The 11,635-nt window shown below is 41.1% G+C and overlaps 1 long non-coding RNA gene across 1 annotated transcript; it reads left to right on the top strand.

Moving 5' to 3' along the window:
• The first annotated feature begins 1,707 nt into the window (after window positions 1–1,707).
• LOC138412045 (uncharacterized) lies at window positions 1,708–3,495 on the top strand. Its single transcript, XR_011244567.1, has 2 exons — window positions 1,708–2,568; window positions 3,108–3,495. It is a non-coding gene; the product is annotated as an uncharacterized lncRNA (long non-coding RNA).
• Window positions 3,496–11,635: the final 8,140 nt, after the last annotated feature.

Raw genomic sequence — 11,635 nt, 5'->3', positions numbered from 1 at the left:
TTTATTCTATACATATTATAACATCATGGGCACATTATGAGGTTAAATGGATCCACTTTAGCTCCATTGTAACATTCACCTGACTCTGTCCAAAGACTCCTCATCTGAGGGCACATTCATTCACAGAGTATTTGGTAAAACCACCGTGGGTCAGTACTTTCCCTGGGAGCGAGACATTAAACTGGATCCTCCTGCACCAGTCATCCATCCAGTGGGTGGTTTTGGTTTGTTTGCTTGGCTTGTCTGGCTACTCCGGACTCTCCTGGATTACCTGCACCTTTCCATCTGTCTGCCTCTCTTCATGGCTGTTGCCAAGGGTTACAGCAGCTGGGGGTGAGAGGATCAACTTTTTTCATGTTTTGCACTCAGAGCAGGTCAGTAAATCCCATTTGTGCCGCCTCGTCCAGTGCATAGATGCATACTGGTGCATCTCATGCGTTCATTTTTACACGCCTGTCTTCAAGTGCCATTTCTGTCCTCTTTCACCACCTCAAACTGCTATTTTCTATGTTGCATTCCAGCCCAGCGCAGACAATATCTGCTCTATAGTTTATGTCAGCATGGCAGAGGACACGAGTCAATGAGCAAGCCCTGACCACTGAACTGTAAAGTCTGTGGGAAATCCTGTGGGGACAGCGCTGGAGGGGCATGAGCAAGACCACAGGGACGAGCGATCAACCAGATCAGATGGCTGCACCTGATATTTTGACGGCTTAAGTTGAATGGTAGCACCTTTCTGTTACAGACACAGATGGGAGAGGCAGTTTACACATCCAGGAAAAAAAATCTAAAGCGGACATGACATTTTCCAGAGTTTGCCTTTCACAGCAGCAACACAGCAGGAGATTGTTTGAGTCAGACGTATCACAACAGAAAAATGTCCAGAACATTCAGGTGAGAGGTGGTGCCTGGGTAGGCAGGACATGATGTATAAAGTCCGCTGTGGACATTTGTGTCGGCCCTTATTAGCAAAAGCTCTGGAATCTCTTTCCACGTTGAAATCTTTGTCTGTGATTTCAATGTGTACAATTTTATTGTTTTTGTTTTCAGTTCTGCATCAATCACATAGAAACATCATCACCATGCTCACTTGCTCACTGTTACTTTTTCTTATCAGCTAGAACATTTCTGGAGCAACTTGCTCTATTTGCGTTCTCTCATACAGCCCCTCCAGTAAATTTTCTGTCTATTGTTCAGTTGAAAACAGCTTAGGAGTCAATATGAGTGTTTTGCACCCTTAAACAGACTGTTTCATTTTCTTTTCCACACAGCAGCCGGACGTAGCACATGTATGCAACGTCAACACTCTAAAGCAAACGTACAGTGTCGCTCAAAACACAAATGTCACTTTCCCCCTTATATATTTCAGTAAAAATAGAAATATATGAGGCTTGGCCAAAAAAGGAAGTTAAATATCAGTGCATCTTTTGCTTGGGAGCCAAACTTACACTTAACACTTAACTTAAATTAAAATATTCAAAGGTCGCAACAAGTGCAAATGTCATATTTCAATGGATTCTGTTAAAGGTCAATAACTGTAAGATGAATATTGAAATTAGATGATTTGATGGTAATTGTCCAAAACAGATGAGTTGTGTTGGATTTAGAGTCCTGATTAAATCCTTATTAAACGGTGGAATATTACATATATGTTGTGCGAGTTAAGAAAAAAAAAGCTCCCTGCTGATTTTTGAAAGTGTAGGGTTTGTATTAAGATTAAGTTATTTTTGAGAAATTGCAGACCTCCTTATGTTTGTTGTTTCCAATTCATCATTGTTCTATTAAAATTTAGACTTTCACTTACAACCTGTCAACTTTGATCAGAGTTAGACGTAGAGCTTGGAAAAGGTTCTTCTCTAATGACGCGTTCACACCAAACATGAAGTGAATTTTTTTCGCACCATAACATTACATTCAAGTCAATGCAAATACCTGACAACACACTCACTCAACTACATTCAATGGCTTCACTCTCTGTCAAGAAGAGCCAACCAGCATCACAAATGTAACTCCAGAAACAGGACCTTGTCAAGACTGGTTCAACAAAACAGGAGCAATTAAGACTCAGATGAGAAAAGTTCAGAAGTCAAAGTCTTTAACTCAAAAACAAGCAAACGCAGGTGCAAAACTCAGGCTGAACTGTTTGAAGCTTCTGGACATAGACACAGGCATATCTGTTCTGGCAGTTACTGAGGGAAGCAAACACACTTTATATACACACACACTCAATTGCACACAGGTGGGACACTCAAACACAGGTGAAACACATCAGGGCAAGGCAGGTGATCACGCAGGAGGGAAACTTGACAGGAAGTGGGAAATGAGAAACGAGAGACGAGATGTGAGTTAGCCAAATAAAACAGGAAAACACAGAGTGATTAATAAAACATAACTCAAGGAGCAAGGTGGGGTGAGACGGTCCAGACACTGACCAGAGCTACCTGGTAATGAAACTGGCCACTGGTCAGCCTCAGGCAGCAATGGGAACAACAGTCATCCAGACACAGCTCCTGAAGAAGACGGTCAAAGTCTGCGAGCTGTGTGTGCCTGATCTTGTGGACCCACAATGTGCGAAAAGGTTTTATTTACTAGTATTGTTTGTGCGACTAGCTATGACATGAAAATTCACTTTGTGCTTAGTGTAAATGCAGCATGAGACAAGTAAACAAAAGATGATGATTCTCAGTTGAGGCATTTTGATACAGCGATGGGTTGTTCTCTGCTTGTATTTGATGAGAAATCAACACGGGCAAAGAAATGCAGAGAGAGGCAAGACACAAAAAACATCCTCACATGGACATATAAAAATTGTGTTTAGATTAACAGGGAAAGCATCTAAAATCCACTTGGCATGACTTTCTCTTCACACAAACCATTCAATTATCTTGCATGGGGGCAGAACGTGTCAGTGACGATAGTTGTTATGGACATGACCTGAAATGTATGCATTGATACTCAAAGCAAAATCTGAATAACACACAGAGAAGACCGTAGCTTTGGCTCTGATTCTGGACTGCGCTTTAGGAAAAGAGAAAGGTGAAAACTGTCCGAGTGCTTGTCAGGGCAGGAACTATTTGTTTGTATTTGACAGCTGTCTTTTTGTCCAGGGGAGGCATCTTAGTGATCAGAGAACTGAGCCCTGCAGACAGTGTCTGGATGTTTTCCTCGCTTTCTGCTGATGAAGCTAAGTGAAGACAACAGGCTACACTTCACTGTCAGCTACCACCCGCCACTATCCGGCTTGCTGCTAATGATGCGTGTGTGACGAGTGTATAGACCAAGGCCGTGCTGCATCCATTCATGTGTATATCCTTACTTTTATTGTGCAGGGTTGGAAATGAACATGATGGGTTTTTTTTAGATTTTACTTTATTGTACGTTTAATGAGGATACGATTTGAAAATTGTATAATATAATGCTGCTCTGAAACAAGTGTATGTAAAATCATCTATTTTAATAAATTGAAATCTAGAAATAGAAAAACAATACACCTCATACATGCGTCCAATTACTGCTGGAATATGCAAGTAAGGTTATTTTACCATAATGTGCTGAATCTCCAACAATGTTGCTGTTCATTTTGTGGCTATACAAATTCAAAGACACATTTCTTTTATGTTCTGGTGTGGGCAATTTGCATAATGAATGGGAGCCAACTTGACTCCATTACCCTTAAACTTTGTAATGAACCTTGTTTAGGCGTGTTTGATATGGGCGACTGCAAAAAAACCACCAAAAAAAGAACCACTCTGTGATTATTTATGAAAAGATGCCTGACACACACCCACACAGCCAAGGACCCACACACACACACACACACACACACACACACACACACACTGAAATGTCAGAGATGCAATGAGCTACTTATTAGAAAATATGCTCGAGAGAAGCCTTGCTTTAATTAATTCTGTGTCTGCCAGTGACAAAGACAGGAGAGGGAACATGGTCAATATGGTCTCAGTGAAGACGTCTTCAATCGAGCTGGAGGCGGCAGCTCTTGTCTAAAACTTCATTATGCTTCACTTATGTGTGAGTAAAGAGAAATGCTACCAACAACCAACAATTGACAGTGTAATAATGTTCCAGCCCTAGTTTGACATCAGTCAGATTACACTGTGCCTAAGTGAGAAGCTTTGTCAGAACCTTGTGTCTGACTAACAAGTCTCTGAAGCTCTTATTAGATTTGGATTAGTTGGACACATTATGTCACCACTGCCTCCAATCTTCTGTATCTGCAATGTTACAAAGAATTTCAAACTCTTTCTCAACGTATAAGCGACCGAGCCCTTGCTGGGGTGTGCAGCGTGCATGTGTCAATCAATTGAGTGATAAGAGGGATGTCTAGATCGTGCATTGTATGATGGTATGTACGGTATGTGGCATCATGACAGTCTGTGCAGCTTTAAGTGCCTCTAACCCGTTGACTGTATATAACAAAGGACGGATACTCTGGGTTTGGAAAGTGAAGCCAACCCAGAAATGCCTGACACCTGTATTCTCTCAAATGATAAGCAGAGGGCGACTTCACTGCCTAGTTAGTTTCAAATCTTCTTCAATACATTGTTTTTCATTTAGTAAATTATGGTCTGCAAATACCCCAAATGGACCACACTGTATTATTGCATAAAATCACATCAAAGCTGGAAAAAAGCTTCTTTGATTTTTAGTATTCAGTTACAATAATTGTTAAAGTTTGAAAATGACATACTTTGCTCTCAGCACAGACATGCTTCAGATTATTTTTATTTGCTATTATGACTTTGATGCCATAAAAGCAGCTGTAGACACATAAAAGAGGAGCTAATATGTTTTTGGTGGATGACAATCACTTTTCGTCTGCACTTGTGCACCCTCACTAATTTTAGATGCTCCCTAAGGCCCCAGACAGAGCGTCGCTTTTTGCAGGTTGCGCTGCTTTTTTGATGAGGCCTACATTTTTGAAAAACAGTAATGCGGTGCGTTAAAAGAAAATGTTGCTAGGCAACTACTGAATCACCTGTCATAACCATGATTTTGTTATGAAATAAACTCACAGCTTGAGTGCATGTTATTTAAATATGCAGGCACAAGGCACTCGACTCTTGTGGAGGATGAGTGGCAGTTTCTAAATATCACAGTGGACACAGGGAGACTGAGATCTGTGTGGGTACATGGAGCCTGCAGGGAGAGGGAGAAATCACAGGGGAGTGCCACCAGCTGGTCCGCGAGCTTGGATGACGATCGGTTGAGGTTCGGAAAGTTCTTGTGACTCTGCAACTGTTGTGTGCAGCAGCTCTGCCCACGTCTTATCAAAAACAGAGGCACAGACACAACTCAGCGGCTCTAACAGGTTGGCATGGCAGCAACTCAAGAGAAACTCCAAATCTCCTTGAAAAGACAAGTCATCACTTATTGTCTTTACATCTGATGATTCTTGAAAAATCCTCAATTATGCTCCTAATATTCAGGACTGTAATGAGCTTTGGTTGAAAAAAGTTCTACTTGGTATTGTCACTTGTATCTTAATACATTTTATCAACTTTAATTTCATTATATACCATTTCAAAAGAATTTTCATCATCATTCACCACAATTTTCCCATTTCATAAAAACTACCTCTTGCATAATGTGTTGCAGAAGTCTGAAAAACTCATGTTTCACAAATGAAATGAAAGACACTCCTCTCCCTCAGAAAGCCAGGGGAGGTGTGCAATGGAATCTTAGCCTCGGATCGACGAAGTCCAACTCTAAATAAAAATTAAACCGTCATAAGATTTCAAAATAAATCTAAAATGAATCCAAGCGTATAGTCAAAGCTGCTTCCAACTCTTCAGAGTTTCACTGTTTCTCATGCTATCAGTGTGGATGTTGTTGCAACACATTGACTGTGTGATAAGAAAAGCTTATGTGTGTGTGAACGGGTGAATGTGTCTTGTACTTTTAAAAAACTCTATACAAATCTGTCCATTTACCATCACGATAACACATTTTAACACAAGTTGTACTGTGACAAAATCAACAAAACTGTTTATCAGCACCTTCTAAAATGACCAACACTATAAAGGGAGTCATATTATTTCTTGTGGTTACGTTAAGGCAGCAAGGCAACGCTGTGAAATGCGAGTTGTGCTAAGAAAAACACACGCTTGTGGATACAGGTTGGGCTGTTGGACCATTTTTGTCCACCAGTGTTAATGCCAATATTACAAATGCTTTGCCCCAAAGCTCTTGCAAGTTCAAGCTTTGCTTCATCTTCATAATGCATCACAAAATTACTATTCACAGTTGAGTAAATCAGCTGTTGTGCACTGACGCATCAGTCAGATGCTTTTATTTGAGTGACACAGCCTTTCTTTAAACTGGTATTCCTGTTGTGTTGAGCAGGAATGGAAGTAACAGGAGCTGAAAAAGTTTTTGTAGAGCTGTTGATGCTCTGCTTAGCATCTCAGAGCCCCCCGGTGTGATGGCGTATGGTAATAAAAAGCACTGCAGGATGTCCTCTGCATCCTAATCTGCTGGTGTGAAAATGAATTTTGTATGTGAGTGTTTGTGTGCGTGTCTTAGATTTCACATCTCTGTGATGCAGCATCTGCTCAACAATTGTTTCCAGAATTGTGTGTGTGTTGCACAAATATGCATTTGTGCCCATTCCTGTTTGTGCATGTGGCAAATGTGTGCATGCATGGGGTAGTGACAAGCACAGCACTTCATCTACATATCAATTTTCCGCATTTGAATACACCACTTATTGGGTGATGGTGGTGATAATTACCTGTTGTGCAGTGAGTAGGGCACTGGCTCCCACTGGGCCTCTCATTGTCAGACCGGGTCACTGAATCTGAACACAGTACAGTGGAGTATCACACACTGGGGACTGGTGAAGACATGACAGCACAGCAACAGCTCTCCTTCGCCAGCACCACACAATCCCCGGTAGCGTGCAAGGGCCATCGTGTGGGAAATGACACGAGGAAAATGTGTTTTTAAATGAGGAACGTCTTCAGTGGGAACTTCACAATTTGTGTGCAACAGTAAGATGTCTTCCAGAGCACGATCTGTTGTGTCAAGAAAAAATGGAAAACGGTGCAGAAACAGTGGCGCGATACTGTCACAGAAAGATAGCTTTTAAAGGTTGTGAGAGCTCGTGATGGAAAATATCCCCTGTTTATATTTGTCAAAACATTGTTTTGACGACGTAGTGGAGATAACGGATGACAGCTTCAGATGTCAGATGTCACTTCAGGGAATAAAGGATGAAATGGAAAACCTTCAAAAAATACAAAGGATATTCAATTCACATGTTTTCATAATAGCCTTTTCACTCAAAATGTCTTTAACCTGCTGAGATAGACTCAGTGAAGCAGATCCCTCCACCAATGCCCAACAGTCGCCTTACATCTAATCCAGCTGCAACAAACTACACACTCGTAGAAAGGTCTGTATTGGTTCTTCACAAATTGTTGATCGCACGATGTGAAACACAATGAAAAAATGATTCCTTGATCTGCTCCCAACGTAGGCCGAGATGTCTCACACAAGCGTATTGGTAAAAAGCAAAAGTGACAACACAACTGCAAGAGCTACACAAAGGAAAAACATTCGCTATGGAATTGAACGACAATGGATGTTGGTACAAACAGTTACTTACTGCTATAAGCTAACACTTAAAATGTGTGCTTGTCTATTTGAGGTGTGCTTGGAGTGCCCAAAAGAGATGATGAACTTTACTTTTTACTGTAACACCTCAGGTATACAAGTAATACGTTTGTGTACAACATCTCAGACACCAGATCACCCTTGATCCTGATTTGCACCATTTGTATGGGTTCTTTTCTGACCCATACTGCATCCTTCCACCCAGTTTCATGGAAATCGACCCTGTACTATTTGTGTAATGCTGCTAACTATCAGACAAACAAAACACAGATGGAAACTTGACCTCCTTGGCTGAAGCGATTCACATTATTTAACAGATGTTTTTGCAATCATCTGAATTCATTTGTGAGACAGAATAAATCTGTTTCATCCAACAGTTGGACTCGCAACAAAGAGCCCACTCTGTGTCTGTGTGAGTCAAGCCCTCCAACCAGAAACTGTGCCTTCAACCTCCTGCTGCACCTCTGCCATCGTTTCCACGTGGCAAAGCCCTGACGATGCCACTGACCATTAAAAATAATCCCACTCATGCTTTACAGCTGTGTGTTTCTCTGCCAACGCTGCACCTCTGCGCTGTGGTCCAGGACGCACCGTGAATAGCACAAATGGGGGAATGAAAAGGTGACACTTTAATTATGTGGCCTTTCATTGGAGCCCGGCGGAGTTGGGCCCGGAGACCGTGGCTCTTTTAATTAACCTCGGAGACAGTGCCAGGCCGGGCACCTGCAAATATAGGTGGACATTATCTGCCAGTCTACATGACTCCCTGGCTTTTAATTACAAGCACCAAGGGAGTGAGCTCACTTCTCTTCACCCCCCCCCCCCCCCCCACTCTGTCTGTCTGCAAATGATAACATCGGCCTTGCATGTTGCAGTCCACTCGCCTAACACCGCTGCCATCGGGCCACAGCTTTGGAGCGACAGATTGCTCCTCTTAAGTCATTTTTTACTTGAAATGAGGCCAGTCCAGCCTCAGACAGTATTTTCTGTTATCTTCACATAGATGTCTGGCAGCCCAGAGTGAACCGGCATTGGTACTTTCAATTTCAGAAACTGTCGTCTGGGTCAGAGAAGGAGGCAAAGAGATCAGTTTGCTGTTCTCCCTTTACGAACGATGCCAGAACCAAAGCAGTAACTGTGTATTCTGCTGTGTTTGCAGTGAAAGCCTCTGTGCATCATCCTCACTTGGAGTTTCATTCTCTGCGGTTGACTCTTCAAACCGTGGATTTGATTGACATTTTTATCCAATTATACTGGTAATTATCTCTCAGACTACAGATGTTGCAGCCCACATGCTTCCAGCTTCTTTTGACCAGACAGAACAGGCTGCAGGAATCAAAACTGCTTCTTTTGTGTGATCTCGTCTAATTTCACGTCATTTGCATGTCGACATGATTTGTGGTATTAACCCCAATACCAGAGAAAACCAACCTACAGTAAAGTTTGCCCTGTGAATGATAATCATATAAATAATAATAACATATTCTTGTTGTAGTGCTCTCAAGATGATGGGTATATTTTTTTTGATGCAGTTTTAACCAAAACAAACCAACGTCTGTTTGCAATTTTTTTTAACGTTAGTATTACTCACATGCAGAAGACTCAGGAGAACAATATCAGAATCATTCTGTCTGCTACAGTGAAGATTTCTGATTTCATGCTGATTCATGATGGATCATGTTTCTAATGTGTATCAGTGGAAATTCATTAGATTTGGGGGTGCAAATGTAAAATAGACAGAACATGTGCTGAATTTTGGAGCAATTAATCTGGAAGATGTCACGTAAATGTTCACCTTCATAGAAAAGTTCCCTTTTTTCTTCTCTGACCCTTTAAATCACAATACAAACAAGCAACAGCCCCCCCGGAGATGATTTCAAAACAAAAGTTCCACCACTGTTTGAATGTTTTGAGCAACAAAAGTGCAATTTAATGAGTTTTCAGTATTTTCCTGAACCTTTGTTCTACTTACTACTCTGACTAGACACAAGAACCAGCTATTCATCAGTGATAGCAGCTACAGCTAATTGAACAAGCTTGCCCTCAGCAAACAGTCTCAGCATAACCCGACATAAGCAGGCGAGAAATGCATTTACATGAGGAATTATGGAAATAAAGAATGATGCTGCTTTGTAGGTAACATGCAAAAGATGACGCAGCACAGCAAACTCATCCCCGATGTTTAAGAAAAGAGTGGAGGAGGTCCGGTTGGACCAGTTGAAATGTCAGGCTTTATTTTAAGTTAATCACTAACGATGGTGAAGTCAATTATAATGACGCCTTTTGAATTCAACTCACAGTCTAATTGTTAAGCATGGGTTTACCTCTCATTGATTAATTTCTGGCTCATAATGAAAGAGACATTTAAACGGAGAAGCCCTGGATAAAATAAAGATATGTGAAGGTTTGTAGGGAATCTGTTTTTTTTTTTAAACGTTCATACATTCATTCATTTTTTGTCGATTTCATGTGTTTGTTTTCTTTCTCTCTTCTTTTCAATCAATATTCATAAATACCTACTGCAGTTTACACTTTTCACACACTTTCACATTCCCACTCATCACATTTTGGATTGAATAAGAACTAATTGATTAGCCTGTATGTCATCGCCATGATTTACAAGTTTATTAATGTATAATAAAAAAGTTTGATTTACTTTATAGATCAGACATATTAATTCACAAGTCTTACATCATGAAACGTTCAAGTCAAATTCAAAAAACATGCATTATGCACTTTTGCAAAGGAGAGCGTCATGGCACCAAGGAAGAGGCAATATAATAATGTCAAAAACCTTCAATACATATATTAAAGATTAAAATGTATTTTTCTGGCTATTTCTGTGTATTTATTGCAGGATGTGCATATCCCCCTTTCAGTTGGAGAGCAGCTTTCAGGCCTTTGTTGCCATGGCTACCCTTTTGTTTGCATTTTGATCACACAGTTTGCCTTGGGGAAACATTAAAACGATGTTGCAAGCTGCTGTCCTTCAAACACAACGCTGCACACAACACCACCTCCCACATCTCAACCATGAGCTATACACACTGTCCCTCGAGATTCGGTTGATGAGCTTCCGTTGTCCACCTGCAGGCGCCAACTTTCTATCCCCATGAGCTTTCAGAATCCCATGGCAGTGTAGCAGATCCATACTAAATGTCATTTTGCCAAATGGGCCGATATTAGAGCTTTTCCAGGAAAGATGTTAGAGAAAATAAGGCATACATCGCACCAAGAACTGAAGACGGATCTTAGAAGAGAGGTGAAAACGTCTTTAAGAAAGTCCAGTTGGCTGTGTGCACTTGTAGAACTCCTGAAAATTGTTCCAAGAAGCTTTCACAAAAATAGAAATATGCATACATAGCAAGCGAGCCAACAAAGTGTACTGATTAAAGGCAAACTTTGTGTTAAGTTGTTTAAAATGAGATTTTGTTGCTTCATTTAGCAAGGGAGATGGTGAGATCAAGTGGGTGCCACGTGGAAAAAAATAATGGGTTGCCCTTTGTAGTAGAGACGCCAGGAGGTCAATGCAAATTACTTATCATCTAGTCAAGGCAAGTCAGGGCAGATTTAGAGGCACCCAAAAATGGAATATGCACTTGTCTATGTTCCCAGGTTGTATTATCTGACTTATGTGTAAAATCCTTTCTTCTCTGCAAGAACAGGTACATTTGGGTAGAATTAAACTTAAGAATCCACTAACTGAGAAACTAACCTATTGAATCTCCCTCAGTCTCTGTCTGTCTCTGCTGACTTCTCCAATAAATTTCAATTTTCTCTGAAGTGCTGTACTGTGGACGTTTTGTTCAGATACAGCAAAGGCTCCAATTTTTGCCTCCTCTTTCCAGCCCTCCAACAGCTCTTATTCCTCTTCTTTTTTTTTTTATTGGATCGCAAGGAGTCCTCCGGCAGTATTGAGTATTAGGCCTCTGGGCTCGACAGGTATCACTCTCACATGGCTCGCCTTCGCCTTGCACCCATTGCACTCCGGTTTGAA

The sequence above is a fragment of the Paralichthys olivaceus genome, chromosome 11 (genome assembly GCF_024713975.1).
Source record: "Paralichthys olivaceus isolate ysfri-2021 chromosome 11, ASM2471397v2, whole genome shotgun sequence".
Taxonomy (NCBI): domain Eukaryota; kingdom Metazoa; phylum Chordata; class Actinopteri; order Pleuronectiformes; family Paralichthyidae; genus Paralichthys; species Paralichthys olivaceus.
The sequence above is the reverse complement of the archived record's forward strand: the minus strand, read 5'-3'. Positions and strand labels throughout refer to the sequence as shown.